At 30.2% G+C, this 21,165-nt stretch overlaps 1 long non-coding RNA gene across 1 annotated transcript; it reads left to right on the forward strand.

The window, feature by feature from the left end:
- Positions 1-15,425: 15,425 nt before the first annotated feature.
- LOC121129723 (uncharacterized) lies at positions 15,426-21,165 on the forward strand. The gene is made up of 2 exons (XR_005868494.2): positions 15,426-16,442; positions 20,993-21,165. It is a non-coding gene; the product is annotated as an uncharacterized lncRNA (long non-coding RNA).

Consider the following 21,165-nt stretch of genomic DNA (forward strand, 5'->3'; position numbering starts at 1 on the left):
CATCTAATATCCTACATATATGACGTCTGTAGTAGACAAAAAGGAAACGTCGATTACCCTCGATTCCATAGTGTTTTTTCTGAATAAAACATATCATAAAAGAAATATTCATAACACCATATGAAAACCGTTGTTGTTATATCTTCATGCACTAACATAAAGTTGATCAGTTCTAATCTTGGATAGAGAACATTATTTCCCATAAAATGAAAAACTGGTTGAATATGACGTCTAGAATAGTTTTTTTGGAACATTTTGAGGAGAGGTTTTTACAATAAAATGAGTGGAAATCCCTTACACAAAATAAACAGTTTACCCAAAAGCTAACATCCATAGGATTTTCTGAAAGAAAATTGGTGGAGATGATATAAAAGATAGGCCTAAAAAATCCATTAGGGCTCGTCGAAAACCATGTAGGTACTATGCTATACAATAAAATGTTTGGACAGAAGTAATTTCTACTTATTTCGAAATAGATTGAGAATCATTTCATCATTGAAAATATTATAGAAAATTATAGTATTAACGTATAGTTGGTAATTAGAAACACCAATGCTGTGATTAAATAGTACATTTTAACGCTTAAATGTTTTTTGTTGCAAATATGCAACATTCAAAAATATTCATTTTTGGTACCGTGTACTTTACGCATTGATTTTGAGTATTAAAAATCTTCATTTTTAATACTCAAATCTTATTATGTGATACAAAGTGTCTAATATATTATTATCAAGTATAATTTAATTCTTCATTCATGAGAAATAAGACACGCTTAAGATTTAAAACTACAAACACTGTCTATTAAACTCTTAACAATACCCAATTTTATTTATAATCCCATATAAATGTGGATTTGTTTTTATTTAAGCATATTTTTATATTAACATAAGTTTGATATTTTTCATTTATTATGAATAATGATTTCCTTTTTTTTCGATAAACTTTTAAAAATAAACTATGAATAATTGTTTCTAATTGTTTTTTTGGCTTATTAATAGGTAAAAGTAAATAGCGAGTGTAATTTTGCTTTGATATAGTTTTTTTGTCTATAAACTATAGACCCTTGGCCCCTCTTTTGGAAAATTATAATAGTTGTCATAATAAAACACATTTCAATTGTCAATGTTTTTGAGAAAAGAAATGGTTTTTCGCTCAAATTTATTTGATAAAAAGTTTGTTATCTCTTCGAAAAATGATTATTTGTTTAACTTAGTCAAATACAAACAAAAATATCCAGTCGAAATTATTGTCAAAAATACCCAACGCTCCCCCCCCGTGCAAATACATTTTGGCAACAACGGCGTTACATGTGCACTGTTGTAAATATGGACTCTAACCACACATATAGTATGCAAGATCCGGAAAAACAAAGATATCTTTGACCCATATATAGAATTAGTATTTACTCAATCTGACCTTGGAATCTTCTTTGAAGTCCATATACGACTCGACTCTACGCACATTGAGTTGAAGATAATAATATCTCCTGAGTGATTTGTCCATTAAGCTAGGTCGATCCAGTCGATAGCCATAGCCAATACGTCTATAAACAGGGCTATTCAAAGGAAGAACTTGCTTCTTGAATTGGCAAACAATCAATGGCGATGAGAGTTATGTCAATCCTAATGCAAAACCAAGGAGTGGAATTCAGTACCTCCACAATTGGTCAAAAAAAGTACAGAAAAATAATTTCCCCATGAAAGGTTTTCTATTGTTTCATACTCATCAGAGTAAAAAAGAATCATTATTCAACTAAAACCCATATATGAGTTATTAACTCGGGAAACAAAATAAGTCTTCGAAAGATGAACCTTTTTGCATTTATTTGGTATCTCTTTAGAATAGTTTTGAAGAAATGCCCTTACTTAGGATCCATGAAATGATTATCTACTTTGTCGTATAATTTGGTCTTAAATCTCTACACAGTGAGTTATCAACCTACAAATATAAATTGATTTAACTTTAGTGAGTTGAGTTGTTTTGGCTTGTTTTAAAAAGTGATGTAAGGAATGAAACCAGGCATATAACAGACTAGACGAGTTCCCCCTGGCAAATGAATACTCGAACATCTTCCAAGTACATATTATTGTATTTGTCATTATAATATAATAATAATCAGGGGTCAAACACGGGACAGATTCTGACTAAATTTGGATTTAATGTTCTTGTGCAATTTCGTTTGATTGAAAAAAGTTATGATGTCTTGATGAATGAATGAATTATTATTCTAGGTGTTAAGAACCAATATTTTTAATTCGCTATCTTCATAACGTATTTTTTTAAGAAAAGATATATATATATATCTTTCGAACCAATTTATTTAAAAATTTGAGGAATGACAGATTTTGAATGGCTTAATTCAAAATTATATTCAAAACAGCTTATTCTTTAGATAAAAATTGAATGAAAGAATTTAAAATGGATGTGGATTACTTATACATCATATATATTTTTTCGAATTTTGATTATGGACGGTTTGGAAAAGTTGTGATATTGTTAGAAAATAACCTATGCAAGGTTTCATTTTCCTACGATGTCATCTTTAAGTAGCAGATCTAGTTGAAAGTTTGAAAGGAGACAAAACTTCTTTAATTCGAAAAAACATTAAATGATGATAGACATAATTCTAACCTATAAAAAACATTTATAAATTTTCTTTCTAAAGCTACCCTATCGATCAAATAGAGAGACTCACAAAAGAAAACTTTGATCCTTCCTTTTTGAAAATGTAAAAAGAACGATCGAGAGATGCGTGCTATACGCGGATCATTTTAATTTAAAGAATGTTTTCTCTTCTTTTGTTCCAAAGGACAATTATAGGTCAAAACTTTTTAAATACTTTTTATAGGGTACAAATTATATATCAAGACTATTTAATGCAAAATAACTAAAAATGTCTTCTTAGTGCCTTGTTTTATAACTTGATCAAGATGTGCAAACTAAAAATGAACTCATAGGACAATGCAAATTTGCAAAGGTCATTTCCACACCATAACCCGCCAACATTTGCGCACTAGGCCTAATAAAAATTCAAAAACAAAAGTTATATTGCTCATATGAATCCATGCAATGATCCACAAGATTCATGTACTAATGATTGAAATCCCATGTGATGTCGGATGTATAATCAATACTCCACTAAATTATCCATCCATCATAAGTACTCTGTGCCACACTTTTTTGTTGAATTGTCCACATAGATACAAACCGAACAGATGATAGCTTACAAATGTGATTACTGATGTGGAGAATGCAATTTTGCCACTTTTCAACATTACTTAGAATCGAAATTCGAAGAAATGAAGAATCATACGGCTCTAAAGTACATGCAATGGCAAAATTTCATTGGGACTCATTTAGAATAAAGAATTTGGTCAACATCAAAGATGGTGGATATCAAGATTGACCCCCCCCCCCTTCTTTTAGAAAAATAAACTTATATGTACTTATATTATGTAATTAATGCTTCCTATTCAGTGACATATTTTTCGTATAATCTCCCCGTCCTTCCCCAAAACCACTTCCAAAGCAAATATTTATGTCCATTTCCCTTGACTTGGACTCAGTAGAATCATATACGTACATCAAATATTATGATATCTATGTGTGTATATAGAAAGGATTAATTAAGAGGACAAGTATCAAGTTTGTCTTTTGTATACTCACTTCCCAGTCGGTGAGAGAGAGAGAGAGAACTTCTCTTCCATACTCCCTTTCTAGATGACTCAAAAGATGTTGTTTTCAACTATCTATTTATGTACTATATACAATGTTTGGAATTTATTGAATTAAAAATTCAATTCCTCTCTCAAAAGAAGAGAAAAATATTAGCAGGAACAGCCTGCCCCCTTCTCCTGACACTTTAATATGAGCACATATAGATAAAAAGATACATCCAAATAAAATATCAGAGTAGAACCCTTTTCATCCTCAGGATAATCTCAGGATCAAATACAATATAATAAACAGTATGGATATACATATCATGAACGGAAAAAAACGTGTCTGAATTAGATTCATAATCCGATTAATTCTCATTTATATCACGATGTTGATGATCGATAAGGGTAGGTGAATGTGGGATTAAAAACGACCAGCACTCGTCTCCTCACTTATTGTAAATATACACATTATCTTAATTAATGTAATAAAAACAATGTAAAAAGAAGAAGGGATTCAAAAAACAAAAAAAAAAAAAAAAACCCGATGCCCATTCCGATACCCTCCTAGTAAAAATTCCCGATTCTTTTAAAAAATAGTTACCAAAATGTCATTTTGCAATACATTTCTAAGAATTACAATCGATGAAATAAATCACTTGTCTTCATTTAACCCTAGAACGACGAGAGTATGATTTTTGATACCCATGTAGGATTCAATTGTACATGATGAGACACATTTCTTGATTGCATTCGTTTATAAGTTCTTGAATTTTCATAATTCATTTTGTTAACCATAAAAAACAATAGAAAAAAAATAAAATTAGTAATCGTTTCGTTGATATATTCGTATCATATTTGATATCCAATCATTTCAAATCATCATTTTGTCCTTCAATTGAGTATGAAAAGGCTCAAGCAAGTTGAAACATGAATGAACAACTCCATAAAGGACCTTCTTTATATAAATATAAGCATAGATTTTGCTGAACTAGCCAGTCTGCTTCAACCTTTTATTGTGCAGGGATGTTCAAGAAAAAATCATACATTGAAGAAGTAAGATATATTATCGTACTTTGATTCAGAAGGTGTTGATTTCGAATTGAAACAAGATGAAGAATATGTCAAACCACCTACATCAAGTTCTTGTAATGGCCACCAAATAGTTTTTACAATATTTTGTATTTTGCTGGTATTAATGCTGTTATCTTGTACAGAGAAGTGTCTGGTAAAATATTACTTTCAATTTTAGTTATGAGTAAAAGTAATAAATGTTAAATGGGTACCCTCATTTAAGGGGGCGTATACCCTCCATCGTTCTAGTGTTAATTTAAATAATATTTACATTAAAAAAGGAAGGCGATTTCACTGTCCGGCGAGCTTTTTCCGCGGCGAGTAGTCCCACGGCAAACTTTTCAGCGATTTTTTTTTTTTTTTGAAAAGGTGAGCTTTCTTAGATCCCTTTACATCACTTCATCCCCTAAAATAATAATATCTGCACTAACCGCATGAGTTAAGAGCCATTTTTGTTCAAACTTAGTTTGTGTTCAATTTGTTTCTTTTCAGTTTTCGAGCATTTTATATCATAAATTATTTTACAACAATATTTATAAAATTATAAGACTCAATTAACAAATACACATGGTTAAGGATTCTGACGGGAGTGCGCGTGCGCCTCTAAGCATTCATGAGATATATGTTTTTTGGAATGCGGATTCAGAAAATCGAATAAAAATCATGAAATTTTTAATTCTTAGCATGTTTTAGGAGATATTATTTTAGTTATTTGAATATTTGAACATGAACTAAATGTCTCTCAAGCAATTTTTTGTTTCATATCCATATTTGAACTCTTAACTTAAAAAAGTGTTATTTTTGGCGAATAACGAAGGCAAAGTTTGTGGGCGTCCATATTTAAACTATACAAAATTTGTAAAAAAAGTCAAAAAAAATATGGTAATTTTTTCCCCCTTGAATTTAGAATCCAAATTCGAAATCTGCATGAAAAGTTGGCTACAGAAAACTTTTTTAGGCGAAAGTATTTAAAAAAAAAGAAGAAGATTTCCGGGTTTAGCAACATGCTTGGCTTGAAGTAAAATAATTAATCTGAGCGTGCCCTCTATTTACCAGGAGTAGCATCGTGAGACCACCTACTGGTGTCAAAACTTCATTACTAACATTTTCACAAAGAAAAACAAAACAACAACTTTCTTATGTTTACTAAAGCTCAAAGCTAAAGCTCTTTTCCTGATAAGTGAATGGTGCAAAACAGCAGCAACACACCCGAATTTCAATTTCTTAAATACAGATTCTGGATCAGGTACCCAAAAAAACAATCCCATAGAATCACAAGTTTTAATAAAAATGCACCATGTTTGAAATTCCCTTGATAATCCCTAAGCATGGTCGTTTTTTATATTTTGACGGAGATATTTAATATTTTTTTTATTCATCACATTGAAAAGTTATAAATAATTAAATACTTGTAATAAGTAATACATTATAAATAATAAACATTATTTAGCCTATGCAATTCCAGAAGAAAAAAAAACCCCCCAATTCTCCAATTACGATTAATCATCACATCACTAATTTAAAGATATGAGGCTTCTGATATTTAATATCTTATCATAGGATGTAATTATTATCTCTTGACTGACCTACCACAAAATAGTCCGGAGGTGAATAATGAATACGGAAAACGTTACAACGCCATAAAATGGAAATGTGAAGAAATTAAAAGAAAGAAAGAAAAAAAAATCTTAAGCACACTTAACGTTTGATATGTGTTAGGTATATATTTTTTTCCATTTACTCAACATTATGGAGCATCCATCAATGTTGCTATATGTAAAGTAAAGAAATCCCCATTAGTGATGACCTCATCTCAAAGTGACTACTACAACTAAAATTATTATCCAAGTAGGAACTTACGTTTGTAATATTTGTAGACAAGTTATAGGTGCTGTGAGTTAAGAGTAAAGATACAAATCCGGTGTATTTTTTACCTTGCCCAATTTTTTGAAGTGTGAATTGTCTTTTCCTCAACTGTCCTCATTATTATTCAACTCCAAATAGTATTTTTGTTCCGAAATTATTGTTGGTTGTCCCCGTTGGAATCAAAGTTAAATTGAGGATCGATATCCGAGTAATTCTTGCCAATATTCTTGTTAATTTCCTCCTCCCTAGTCACTGCTCATGAACTAAGCTATGCTCCTCCAAAACATTCTTCAAATTGTCAGGGTTACCATAATGATTTTCAGTTTCTTTTTTAACATGCCCAAAAGGTTCCCAATTAGTATCACATGGTCCTTTTTTTTGAGATTTTCGTCAAAGTAAAAGGTAACAACATATCATCCAGCCTATTTCGATGTTCTTAAAAGCCTTCATCCCTAATTTTTAGATGAGACTAGACTCAATGTCGGTCATTGGTCCTCAATTAGAAGAGAGTCCACACTTGTAAAGAAGTAAAGAGATCACGTAGTGATAGTCCAAGCTCAAATCTCTACTACGTCGAGTCTAATTATAATACTACTATCAAATGTGGAGCTTATTATTAGGAAGGAATAATTTATGCACAAATTATAGGTGTTCATACCATATAAATTGACCTACATAATATATATGTATATGGTCAAAGAATAGGAATGATATTTTCTTACGAAAATAAAGGAAGGCTATTGAAATGTCTTTTATTTTCATCCAGTACAAGAAAGGAAAAGGAAGGAATTAAATGAGCATGAATAACCCTTTCAATAATCCACTGCTTGAGGCCGTCTTCCCCTTGACTTTTGTTACACTAGTATACATATAATATGTAGTTTTTATAGCTTTATAGCTGAGTAGGCGCTTGACAATTAATGTTGAAAGTCTCTGAAGTGAGAGGGGGGAAAAGAGATTGATTAAAGTGATTTTATGACATCAAGACCCGAGTGGTCCATTGACATCTAAACACTTTGAATTTTAAACTTCAAAGAGATATTATTTGTTAATTAACAATAGAAGTTCAACAAAATTAATACTATAAATAGATGAATGTCTGATCTATCTTGATCATTAATGTAGTCGCCCTTAGTGGCAATGATAACTTCCAGACAGTGGCGGATAAAGTCCTCTATCATTGCGTTCTAGTACTGGGTGGGCTCAGATCTTGGATGAAGGGCACTTCACATGAACCTAAAAGGTGTAGTCGAGGGAATTGGTATCGGGGTTGTTAGGGAAACAAAAGTGTCAAAAAAAAAAAGAGTTCAAAAGAACTCAAAAGAGCCTTGCAACAGATGGGTTTGTTTTCATTGCTGATGTCAAAAGGGGCCTCTCCATCCTCCCACGGCTCTTTCCACCCCTTTTAAAATACCTCTCTGGATAGTCTGGTATAAACTCCCGAGATCTCTTGCATGGATCCTAATGGACTTGAGGGGATTGACCTGAGCTGTTTTCTTTCACTCTTCGGATTCGTGTTTGGTCTTTTTGAGAGAGGCTTTCTTCATCTCAAACGTTTGGGACTTGCTGACGGTGTAGACGGGGGTCCTGGAGACCCCCAACTGCTTGGAATGCGTGAATAGAAATTCGTGGATTCCGTTCAAGTGTCATTTTCTCGACTTAATGTAAACTAGGGAGCTCAGGTTTGCTTTGTTTTATAACTAATTATTCATGCTTTAATATATCAAACTATGAATTAATTTCAATCCCTCAAACTTCATTAATTATTGAATTAATAAGTGTTCAGATTTCAAAGGAACACCCAGTAAGTATATATATTCTACATACGTGATATTGTATACTATACTGAAACAAGAATCTCATTGGTCAACCCCCTTGAAAACTAACCTGTTTTGTTCTCCAATTTCAAAATAGTTTGTCAAAAAGTATCCAATTTTGTAGTATAAAAAAAGTCATTTGAAATTTCCCCTACAAATATATAAAGAAAAACGTCATTTTGATCATAACTATTATATCTAGTCACAGTCCTACGGACTCAGAAAGAGAACCATTAAAAGTATCTTATAAAAATATATTTTAAGAGTATTTATATATATATATTATATTCAAAATATCATAAATCCTTTGGGATTTCTTTAAGTAATATCAATTTATAGAGTTGTAAATTAGTAATTAGTAAGTGCTCAGATTTCAATGACCCCCCCTCCCCGGTATTTGCGTAGATAAAGAAGATATAGGGAGGGAGACTATGTATATAAATAGAATTGAAAGATGTGTTAAAGCAAATAATCAAATAATCAAGCTTGTTCCTATAATATTGTTTAGACCTCTCAAGCCATTAAGAGCCTGTTTTTAGGCAAAATAAAACTTTATTTTCCTTCTCCCTTCCTATATCTCTCTCTATCTCTTCTCTTCTCTCCTTTTTTTCTACATTCATTCTTTGTTTCTATTGCCCACTAAAAAATACGGGGAAGCTTTACTATTATATTAATAAAATAAAGCTATTTATATAAGTAATTATATATCAGTGTTGATAATTTTTGGGGCTAGGCCCTCAAATGATGAAAAATAGCAACGCCCCTGGTAGCACAACTAAGTTACGAAACACTTGATTATTATGGCATTAGACAACTCAAAACCAATTTCTGAATGATTTAAATTCTATATTTAGCTATATTTTGTATTCAATATGGTCTCCTCCACAAGTAATAATACCCTACACACGCCGGTGAACAGATTGACAGCTCTTGAAGGCATATAAGGCATATAACGCAGTCATAATGCCAGCTAAGAGCGAATCCCAATTTTCATGAGAGGTGTGGCAGACATTCTTGTCCAAGACTCCCCAAACTGCAAAGTCCGGGGAGTTGAGGTGAGTGCCGGAGAAGGACCACATGGAGACAGACTCGAATTCAGCAATACGAGGTTGGTCTGAAAAGTTTCCGTCCTCAACGTATATAGACGGCCGGTCTCGTAAATAAAAGCAGGTCACGTGTATCCACCATCACAGGGGTCACCAACCCTTTTATAGCTGAGGGCTAATTTAAGATTCTTAAAAGGCTTCCAGATCAAAAATGTGATACACGAATCAAGAAATCAAAAGCATCAAATTTTTTTAGGTCAAGTCCAGTGGGTCCAAGAAGCCAACGTCCGGTGCCTACAGGATTTAACATTTGTTGACATTGACACTCTGAATGTTTCTGCCATTTTGGACGCGTAGTTGTTATGTAATAGTTGTTTGAGGGGGTAGATGTGAGGGGTTTTGCGAAAATGGACCAAATAGAGTATGGAATTGTGGGCAGAGTTTTGGGGCCAATTAATTACTAGAGAATAAACTTGGATACACCATTATACCCCCAAAATAAAAATACAGTTCGAACAGTAGACTGAAATGGGGGAACCAAATATTAAAAAAACTGGGGTTTTTTCTGGAAAAGGATGGTTTTTTGCTTTCTTGGATACCGGGAAAATTTAAACACTTGGAGACATGGTATAAAAACAAAACTTGTTTATTTTTGTTTCAGCTGTCGTAATTAAAAAGGACAGGGGTGCAATCATACTTAAATCTTATACCAAGTTTTGCAATAAAGTATAAAATTATATTTGAAGAGCTACATGCACAAAGTATAAAGATCAGTAATAGTAGAAATGAAATTATAAGAATAATCTATATTGTAAGAGACTTTTGACAAGTTTTAAAAATTATTTCGTGGATGGGAAGAAGCATATATTGAATAGATAATTTGAAAAAGACGACACAAAAAGCAAGAATAACTAATCTATGTACTTTATTAAATTACCCTTTTCAACTAATAATACACTTTTATTAGGAGCATTAAAAAGTGACTTGCTTTCTATTATGAAAAAGAAGAAGCTGTCCAGGAGAGTTATAAAAATAATAATAATAAAAAAATATGTTATTAGAGAGAGAAAAGAGATAAATTGACAGAAAACTCATTTAATTTATATTTTTTCCATTCTTTCCTTTCAATTTTCTTTAAAAAACATTATTTTAAGTCAAATTTCGACTTACTCAATGACGTTATCAGCTATTATTACGTGTATAAGTATGTATATTCTTCTTTGGATCGTTAAGAACAAGTACAAATGTCCATGTCTGAAGAATAAACTTATACTTATATATGCAATATAATATTCTTTTGATATTTACTATCAATTGATTTACACTACTCCAAGTATTGTTTGTCTTGGCCCTATCCTGTATTTAATTTCTTCTTCTTCTTCTTAAAATACAAATGATAAGGCATACAAAAATATAGAATCTTCTAGAAAGCTATAAAATATTTTTTTTTAATAACTACTTTCATTTTTGACAAATTTATTTATTAATTAGCCTTTTTTCTTTAATATTATTAATTTTTAAGAAACTAAGTCAGTGTACATACATACATGACCCTGACAACTGCTTGCTTTCTGTCATTCTTTTTCTCTACCCCTAAGGTACTACTAATTAATGAATTACCTATATTTACTCACTCGTTTAGAGTCGTACATTTTTGTATGCATATGAATTTAATATCAATTATAGTACTTTTCAAATGATTTTGATTCAATTAACTTTTTTCTAATATCTATACCTTATTTAATCGTTGTAAATAGGTGAGTGATTGGGGAACGTCTAGTTATTTAGGGGAAGAGCGCACACCAGGCATGACGTAATATTTTATTATGATGACTATTAGGATTTTACTAATTGAATGCTCTATAAATATTCCAGTTCTTTCAACTATGGTCAGGATTGTCATTTTTCTACATATTATAGCGTGATTTCTTAAGTTGGAGCATGCTTATAATAGTATATGGGCGTCTCCAGGGCCTGGGATGGGGAGATGTATGCCCCCCCCCAATTAAGGAATTATTTCTATTTACTATCATTATTTTAAGGGGAAGGATGTAAAAATTAATGCGAAAATATGGACATTTTTTTTAAAATTTATATTCTTTCGGGAAAATTATGCAACAGAGGAAAAAATGTTTATTTTTTGTGAATAGCTGTGAATTTTTGAAAAAAAAAAATTCTACAAAATTTAATATTTGAAATATTTTTCCTAAAAATTAAATTTTCTGTGAATAACGATGGATTTTTAATTTTTTTCCAAAAAAATTATTATCTGTTAATGAATTTAGAATTTTTAATTTGTTTTATCCAAAAATTTCATATTTGAAATTTAATTTTTGAATTAATTTTCCAAAAAAAATAATTTTGTGTGAATAGCTGTGTATTTTTGGGGAAAAAAATAACAAAATTAAATATTTGATAATAAATTTCAATTAAAATTTATTTTTTTTTCTAAAAATTTAATATTTGTAGCCTAGTTTTTGAATTTTCTTTTGCAAAAAATTTGATATTTATGAATAACTATGGAGTTTAGATAATTTTTGACAAAAACTTTAATATTAAAAATTCTATTTTCTAAATTGTTTTCCAAAAATCTATGGATTTTGAATTTTTTTCCAAAAACTTTAATTTTGGTACTTTTTTTCCTCCACCCTCTTCCTCGAAAAATTAAATATATATATATATATAATGCTGCTGGTTCAACATATTTATCAAAAATGGGTTTAAGAATGGATTCACCAGTTGTCACACAATGTTTTCATGATAGTACACATCAGTGGATCACATTTTATTCTACAATATATTATAATGTGATCGGAACCATAGGAACATACACGTTATGATATTAGTCAAAATAAGTTTAAATTAGGAATTGACCACGTATCACAACATTTTTATATGATTGCCAGATTATATCAATCAACAGTTAATAAATGCTAAAGCCTAATCTATATACTTGGATACTCTATACAAAGTGTTGTGTCATTTTAACTTAAAGAATTAGAAAAAAGGGGGGGGGGGAATTTTTTGAAAAAAAAAAAAAAAAAATGAAAAAATCCTTAGTTATTCAACAATAATAAATTATTTTATAATTTTTTTAAAAAAAGAACAGAATTTTAATAAAATATTTAAATTATTCAATTTAAAAAGAAAAACAATCAAAAATCCACAGCTATTCAGAAAAAAAATAATTTTTTCCAAAAATTATATTTTTGTGAATAACCATAGATTTTCACAAAAAAAAAATCCTCATATTAAACATTTTGTTTTGCTTCATAATTTTCCGGAATCAGCTTTTTTTAAAGAAAATATATCTATAAAAGAAAAATTACACCTATTTTGCATAATTTTTTTTTTTAGCCTGATCAAAATATATAAATATATATAGTAAAAAGCCAAAAAAAATTAATTGGGGGGAAAGGGGCTACAGCCCCTTCATACCACCCCTTGCGTACGCCCCCAAAATTGAATAGTTAATATCTAATAATTTTCAAATAATATTTTGGATGTTCTATTCTTTCAGTGTTTTACTGATGAAAAATGATTTCATGGCAAAATTCCACAAATATATCTTACAAATTGCTTCTTATGATAAGATAAGGAGTCATATTGAATGATATTTTCCATCAATTTAATAATAGCTGGCCTGTTTATTTGTTGGAATCCTTAAAATGATTAGAAAATGTCTTACGACACCTTGAAATAAATAATTATTTACAAATAAAATCTAATTTGGGGTTATAAATTGATAAAATTATGAGTGATTAGAAAATCGCTTTAAAACAGAATCGCTAGGCTCAAAATACTTCATTAGGTGAATTGGTCAAAATCAAAATTTGAAGTTGACTTGTGTTATTTTGTTTTTGAAAATTGACTCAGTATATAGGTAGAGTCGATGATTATATGATTCAACACGGCTCCATATAAAAACCAAAACGAATTCATTTAGAGGTTGTTCACTTCTAAAAACTTTTTGTTATCACTAAATTATCGAATAGCTTCTACATAGAATCATAAGTATTAACCTTTATGTGAACGTTTCATATAAAAAATTATGTGTGACTTTTAAGTAAAATAAACGTGAAAAAAGATACATTTTGCAATATTTTACATCCTGTGGATTTCGAAAACTGACATTTCTAAGCGTAGAACACTCTCTAAATTTCAATTCCAGAACCAAGCGATCGATTTAACATATTCTGTAAAGTACTTTGTCTCCTTGTTTCTGATTGGATAAAACTGTATTGTAAAAATGTTTCCATTTGAATCTAGGCCTATCAAATATATATGTATAATATGCTTTTGAAAAAATCCAAAATTCATATATTCCGCTTGTTGTTACACAAGAAACTGAACTAAAAACGAACCAACAGTGCAACCTGAATTAGCTTTAAAGAATTCTAAATCAAACCAGCTCAATATATTTTATTACATTTCTAAGTGTTGAATATATATATATTAACTTTATTCGTCAAGATAAAATAAATGACCATTTTAATTTGTTACTTGAGTCGTATAATTTTATAAATATTGCTATAAAATAATTTATGATACAAAATCCTCGAAAACTGTGAAGAAACAAATTGAAGACATACTAAACGTGAACAAAAGTGTTCTAAACTCATGCGGTTAGTGTAGATATTATTATTTTAGGGGAATAAGTTCTGTAAAGGGATCTAGGAAAGCTCACTATTCAAATTTTTTGTTGGAAAGTTTGCCGTGGGACTACTCGCCGTGGGAAAAGCTCGCCGGACTGTGAAATCGCCTCCTATTTTTTAAAAAATGTAAATATTATTTATATTAAATGAAAGAAGGAGATTTATTTAATCAATTGTAATTCTTAGAGATTTATTGGTATTTTTTAACTATTATTTGAAATAATGAATGTATTTTTTGTAATCGTTCTATCACTAATTTTTAGAAGTCCGCCAAATCTACCCACATTTTTTATGATTGCAAAATGTTCATAATAATATTCGATGCATATATATATGTATATATTGAACTTATTGAGCCCAATACGATTTAAAGTCATAGACATATTTCCATCAAAAATAAAAGCAACAAAAAAATAATACAAACTATGCTTTCTAAAGCATCAGAACATAAAATTAATAATAAATGGATGTTTGACAAGCTCAAAAATCAACTTAACAAAAGAAGACAGATTCATGCATAAACAGGTGACGTCATATCAACTACCCAAGAATAAAGAAAATAGAAGAAGGAGACAAAAATGAATTCATTTCTAAAGAATTCATTTTTTTTTCTTTTGCTTAACTTTACTCCCGAGAAAATATATAGTTAAATCTATTTTATATTAAAATAAAGGATTGTATTGAAGTTGTACAATTTTCCCTGAGTGTTTAAGTCAATGATGTCCTAGATATCTCTTATGTACATATATTGTACAATCTATCACTGACAAGCTATGTAAAATGTACCTATATATCTAGGATAAAACGTGAGTGATAAAAAAAAATATATATATATATTCATGTTAGCAAAAACGTAATGTATATTTATTTATCAAGTACTACTTAACATAGGTATGTTATTATTATGTAGTAGTATTTACATGTTGTACGTATGTTTATATCTCTACACAAAAAGAGATAGAAAGAGAAATATTAAATATTTATTCTGAGTGTGTTTGTAGTCAAAAATAGAAAATACACAGCATGATTCTGTCAATTAAATACGATATATAAGTATATATGTCATCATATGTAAGCTTGCCATCTTCAGCCTCTTTTATAAAAACTATGCATATGAAAGCATGTATATAGTATGTACATAGGCAAAAACAGTGATTTATGACATTTTGATAAAATGAGCACAGAGTGAGGACTCAAAAATTGCACTTGTAGCATTTAATTACGCTTTTTAACACGGATATTTCATTACGTAACAAAATGACAGCTCAAATATAGATACACAATTTTGTCTCACAGTCTCGGAGCAACTACAAAAAGAGGAATAGGTGTGGGATCTCCTCAGCGTCCGTGTCAGTACCAAAAAGGCTGCAGAAACCGTTTTGGCATCTCCATTCGGACTGTCTACAACATCAAGAGTCCATTAAGGATGGGAACGGTGTTGAAAGGGCTTCTGTTGGTAGTAGTTACAACTTGAAGACTACTCTGTGCTTTCTCAGATTATGTGGAGGCCAAGATCAAGGAAAACCTCACTGCCACAATCTGCCAGATGTCCAAGGAGATGGATGTGGACTACAAGAACAAACCTAAGGCTGCCCATAACAACTTGCAACTGAAATCATATGTACGAACGACAAACTCACTCCATTAAGCTTTGGAAGCTTGACAGGTGTAAAATGGTGCTCTCCTACATCAAGACAAATGGTCACTGAGTCCAGATTTACTTGGATAACATTTTTTCTTGCGAAAACTAGAGAGGAGGTCCAAAGGATCTTATGTACCCATTACCCAGCCCAAGTGATGCTCCTGTACTTTTTCAAGGTTGGAGAGAAATCGGTGTCGGATGAGAAGCACAAAGTGCTGATGTACACAGTCTTGCTGTGCCTGAATGGAACTTAACTTGAGGGGAATTATGTCTTAACGCAAGAGGGCGCCCCTCTCGTAAAGCCAAGAATAACCAACACTGATACAGCAACAATATGACTGACTTCTGGCGTTCTTCCATGTGTCCTCCATTTAGCCTTGACCTTAATCCCATTGACTTTGCACTTTGCACCACCTCTCATCCATATTTGGATTCCCTCTGAGTTGCCATCATGAGATTGTGATGCCCCATGGACATGGCCTTAATCGTCAAGAGCTGCCAAACTGTCGGTCAGTGTGTTGAGGCTGATATTACTTGTGAAGTAAGATTTATTCATTTAAATATATCACAAATTGGTTTAAGTGTTTTGTAATTGAGTAATGCGTTTACAAGTATTGAATCCCCACTCCGTACAAAATATCATAAAATTTTCAACGAAGGAAGAATCATATGATCATACATAGGTAAACATTACTCTTTAAGATACCTTATTATTAAATCTATCAAAATAGAATGGTTTCACCCTAGAACAAGAGCGGAAATCCTGCCTTTTTTTGTGGTAATGACCCTCATAAACTTGGCGATTCATTCCTTAATTAAAACATAATTGTTTTTATAAATGAATTTATATTCCGGCTTATTTTTTGCACTCTGTAGGGGTGAAGGTTCAGGGATTCCCTTCCGGCTCTTTACACACCTATCTATGTATTTATTATAGTTATGTGATGACCCTTTTATCTAAAGGGCATATCATCGTGCACCCAGATTTGATGTGTAGCAAGTCAACTTTTTTGTCAAAAATGACAAATGAATCAACCGTAAGGAAATATTCTATAACCTTGCTCTGAAAAAAGTATTATAGATTTTGCAAAATTTAACTCTTGATATATCGAGGCATAATAATTAATAATAGTTTGGTGAAAGAGTATTTTCGTATTTCCCCCTTTTTTTTAAACTAAGTATATCTTGTTCATTATTGGTCACATCGGATCAAACGACAACACTTTCTAATGGTGTAAGTGTATACTGCAAACGCTTTTTGTAGAGTATTGCGGTTGAACGGTTCAGTTGTGCATTATCATGCATCGAGTAAGGTGGTCTCAATGGAAGAAATTCGCCATATTTTAAATTGTTATCAACTGTATGGAAAAAAGACGTCGAAAGCGACCAAGAAAATTTGCAATGTATACGGGGTGGACACTATTTCTCTTCGTGTTGGACAAGAGAGGTTCGAGCAATTTTGTTAAGGTGTAGTGGAGGTAAATTATGCACCAGGCACATGTAGGCCTCTCTTCTAAAATGTCGATAAAATCATGGAAAATATCGAAATATACCCTCATGTTAGTAGTTGTAGCCTCACCAAGGAGCTGAACATTGATTATATAACCATTTTGAACCATTTTGCAGAAGGCTGGATACAAAAAAACTCGAATAGGAGAGGAATCGTGATTCATAAAGGCAACAACAGGTGCACACATCTTTGATTAGGCGTCAGCTCTCCAGTAGCTCGGATAAGAAGTTCGTACGCATCCACCATAGAGTTCTGACCTGCCACCAAGTGACTACCACCTGTTCCTGTATATCCCCAACGCGCTTATGAGTACAAATTTGGCCTCAATAGAAACACGTGAAAATTGGTTCTACGAGTTTTTTGCAAATAGGGACTAGGGTTTCTACGAAAAAGGCATTATGAGGTTGGATTTAAAATTTGAAATAAAGCGAAATGACTTTTTCCCCAACCTAATATTATACTTTGGCTTCAGACCAACGTATTGATATTAAGGCAGGACTCTGGTAAGGATATATTTGCATACAATTATATACTGTCTGCATATTTGATATGCAATTATTTCAAGATAACTCTTCCATTGAGTAGCACTGTGATATGCCCATTAAAATAGCAAAATGTCTCTCATAGTGTACATCCGTATAATATGTAGTTTCAGGGTTATTTATAAAGGTATGATTAAGTTAGGCCTCACCGTGGGCAATCAAATATCCACGTTCTATAAACAGGGGGTGGGCTGTAAGGGGGTGTACTCCCCCCGGAATGAAGTAATTTTTGATTTTTAATATTTTAATTATTAATTTCAAAAAATTTAATATTTGAACTTTTATTTAGTTCAAAAAAATTTATTTTCTTTCAATAGCTATGAATTTTTCTCCCAAACAGTTTAATATTGGAAATTTATTATTTAAATTTTTTTCCGAAAAAGTTATTTTTTCGTGAAAAAGCTGTGGATTTTTGAAATTTCCAAAAATTTAATTTTTTGTAGACAACTGTGGATTTTGGAAAAAAATTTCCTAAAAATATAATTTCTTTGTGAAAGGATATGGATTTTTGAAAAAAATTAATATTTGAAATATTTTTCCAAACAATTTAATTTTTTTGAGAAAAGATATGAATTTTTGAAGAAATTTTCAATTTTTTTCTAAAAATTTAATTTTTCAAACTTTTTTCCTTAAATTTTTTTTTGTATAGCTATAAATTTTTTAAACTTTTCTTCAAAAATTTAAAATTTCAATAGCTATTGTGAAAAGATATGGATTTTGAGAAAAAATTAAAATTTGAAATATTTTTCCAAAAAATTTAATTTCTTTGTGAAAAGATATGAATTTTTGAAGAATTTTCAATTTTTTTTCAAAAAATTGAATTTTTCAAACTTTTTTCCTTAAATTTTTTTTTGTATAGCTATTGATTTTTTAAATTTTCCTTCAAAAATTTAAAATTTGAGTTTTTAAATTTTCTTACCAAAAAATTTTTAAATTTTTTTTTCACAAAATTTAGTTTTTAGATAATATCTATGATTATATCTTTTTTTTCATTAAATTTAATATTATATATTTTTTAATTCAAGTTCCGTTGATTAAGAACCCGTCTTGGCCCATTTAAATCAATATATAAAAACTGTGGGAACGTGAAGGATTACGATATGAACATTTTGGAGACAAAATATATTATTTTATTTTTCCTTGACTTCATTCTTCTCTTGGTAGGGGACATCTCCCTTGTAACTTTTATTCCTTCATTTCTTAAGAAATATGTTGATATAAAAATTAACATTTTTTATATACGTGTATTATTCCCGATATTTTTATTCATTTATAGGTATGTTCAATGTACATATATTATAATCATATTCTGGAATTTTGTTCTATGTACATTGTACATACACATACGAGTTCTTACTTGGTAATGATATTCAATTCCCTATTATGATGGTGACTTATTGATGATGGCTTATGGTGTGTGCTTTTTGTGAGGTTAAAGGTACAATCGAGTAGTTTTGTGTCAGTCCTGTTCAGTCCATTTTTAGGACGGATCCTTAAGACTTTCGGTCCATCTAACTCTCAGTGCTAGAACATATTTAAAAAGATAATAAATTTGAATGACGTCGTATACTTTATAAGTTTTAGGACTGATATGCATGACTGAACTGGACCGAACCGAGACTGAATAGGATGGGACTACCGTCTTCAGTCCTAAATAAGGTCAAGCGAAAGAAGGCTGCTTATTGAAATGTTTATGCACAATATCAGAAGCGTTCTCAGGTGGTGGACTAGAGGGTTTAAATCCCTTCACAACCAATTAAGGAATTTTTGCTTATACTAGATTTTTTTTGGTCCGAATGAAAAAATATTTATTCTCTTTAAAAAAAAAGTCGTTAGTGCAGATGCAGCAGACCAAAAAATTTAAACTTTGATTTTTTTTTTTTGAAAAAATTTAATTTTTGATAAATAGTTATTAATATTTGAAATTTTTTTCCAAAAATTTAATATTTAAAATGATATTTTTGAAATTTTCATTCCAAAAAAAATAATTTTCTGTAAACAGCTATGAATTTTTGAAATTTTTTTCCAAAAAAATTAATTTTCTGTAAACAGCTATGAATTTTTGAATTTTTTTTGTAAAAAATTAAAATTGTAGATGAACAGCTGTTGATTTTTGTTAATAACATTTTTTTTTTTTCTTAAAATTTAATAATGGACATTTTACTTTTGAAAATTTTTTTTTCAAAATTTTTTATTTTTTCTGAATAGCTGTACACTTTTGTGAATAAATATGGATTTTTGAAATTCTTTTAAGAAAAAATTAATATTTGACATTTTACTTTAGAAATTTTTTCCACAAAAATTTTATTATCTCTGAACAGCTGTAGATTTTGAAATTTTTAATGACTAGATATGGATTTTTTGAAATTCTTATTCAAAAATTGTAATATTTGATATTTTATTTTGTGTGAAAAGTTGTGAATCTTTAAATAGTTTTTTAATTTTTGTATTTTTTTTTCAAAAAAAAAAAAAAAAAAGCTAAAAATATAATATATATATATAATCCGGCGGATTACTTATGGTGTGTCCTTTTTGTGAGGTTAAGTGTACATACGAGTATGTATCAGGAGTAACTCCATCTTTGAAGGTCAAGGAATTTAAGGCTGTTCATTGAAATCTGTATGCACAATAATATCCCTTGCCGTGTGAAATCCTTTTCGTGATAAGAGTGTGATATGAGATATTCTACTTTACCTACCCAAAAGAACTTTTATCAGTTCCAAAAAGACAAAATTCTGTGAGTCAGCCATGTTTTGTTTTTCTTTGTTTTATTTTTTATAAACAATATGTTTACTTTATATTTAAAATAATACATAAAATATCAAGAAATATAAATCAATAATAAACATGAGAATCTCTCCCTCCACAAAATAATAGTTGATAAATAGTTATTTCCCTCTGTGTTTTTCCTTTCAATCTAAGATAATTGAGGGGGGAAGGACAGTTTATAGTACACAGAGTAGATACCTAGATAATTATCGAATAGACAGATATATAATATGTAAATAAATAAAAAATTCGGTGAGTAAAAGTATACAAAATACGTCAATTAATCATTTTTATCTACATTGATTCCAAGATTATTTATTTATTTATTTCTTGGAAAATAAAACAATACCTAAATACATAAATTGTTTGACGACAAAGTTTTAATGGAATATTTTTACATGTTTGTTCATAGATTTCATCTAACCAGACGTATTTATAGAGCTACTCAAACCAATCAACCAACTCACATTCCTAGCTTTAATCACGTTTCATATTTAGTGATGAAACTCGTATGTATTTTGGACATTTTTAAAATAGAACCCAAAATCAACATGGTAACCCTGACAATTTGAGGAATCTCGTAGA

The sequence above is a fragment of the Lepeophtheirus salmonis genome, chromosome 14 (genome assembly GCF_016086655.4).
Source record: "Lepeophtheirus salmonis chromosome 14, UVic_Lsal_1.4, whole genome shotgun sequence".
Lineage (NCBI taxonomy): Eukaryota > Metazoa > Arthropoda > Copepoda > Siphonostomatoida > Caligidae > Lepeophtheirus > Lepeophtheirus salmonis.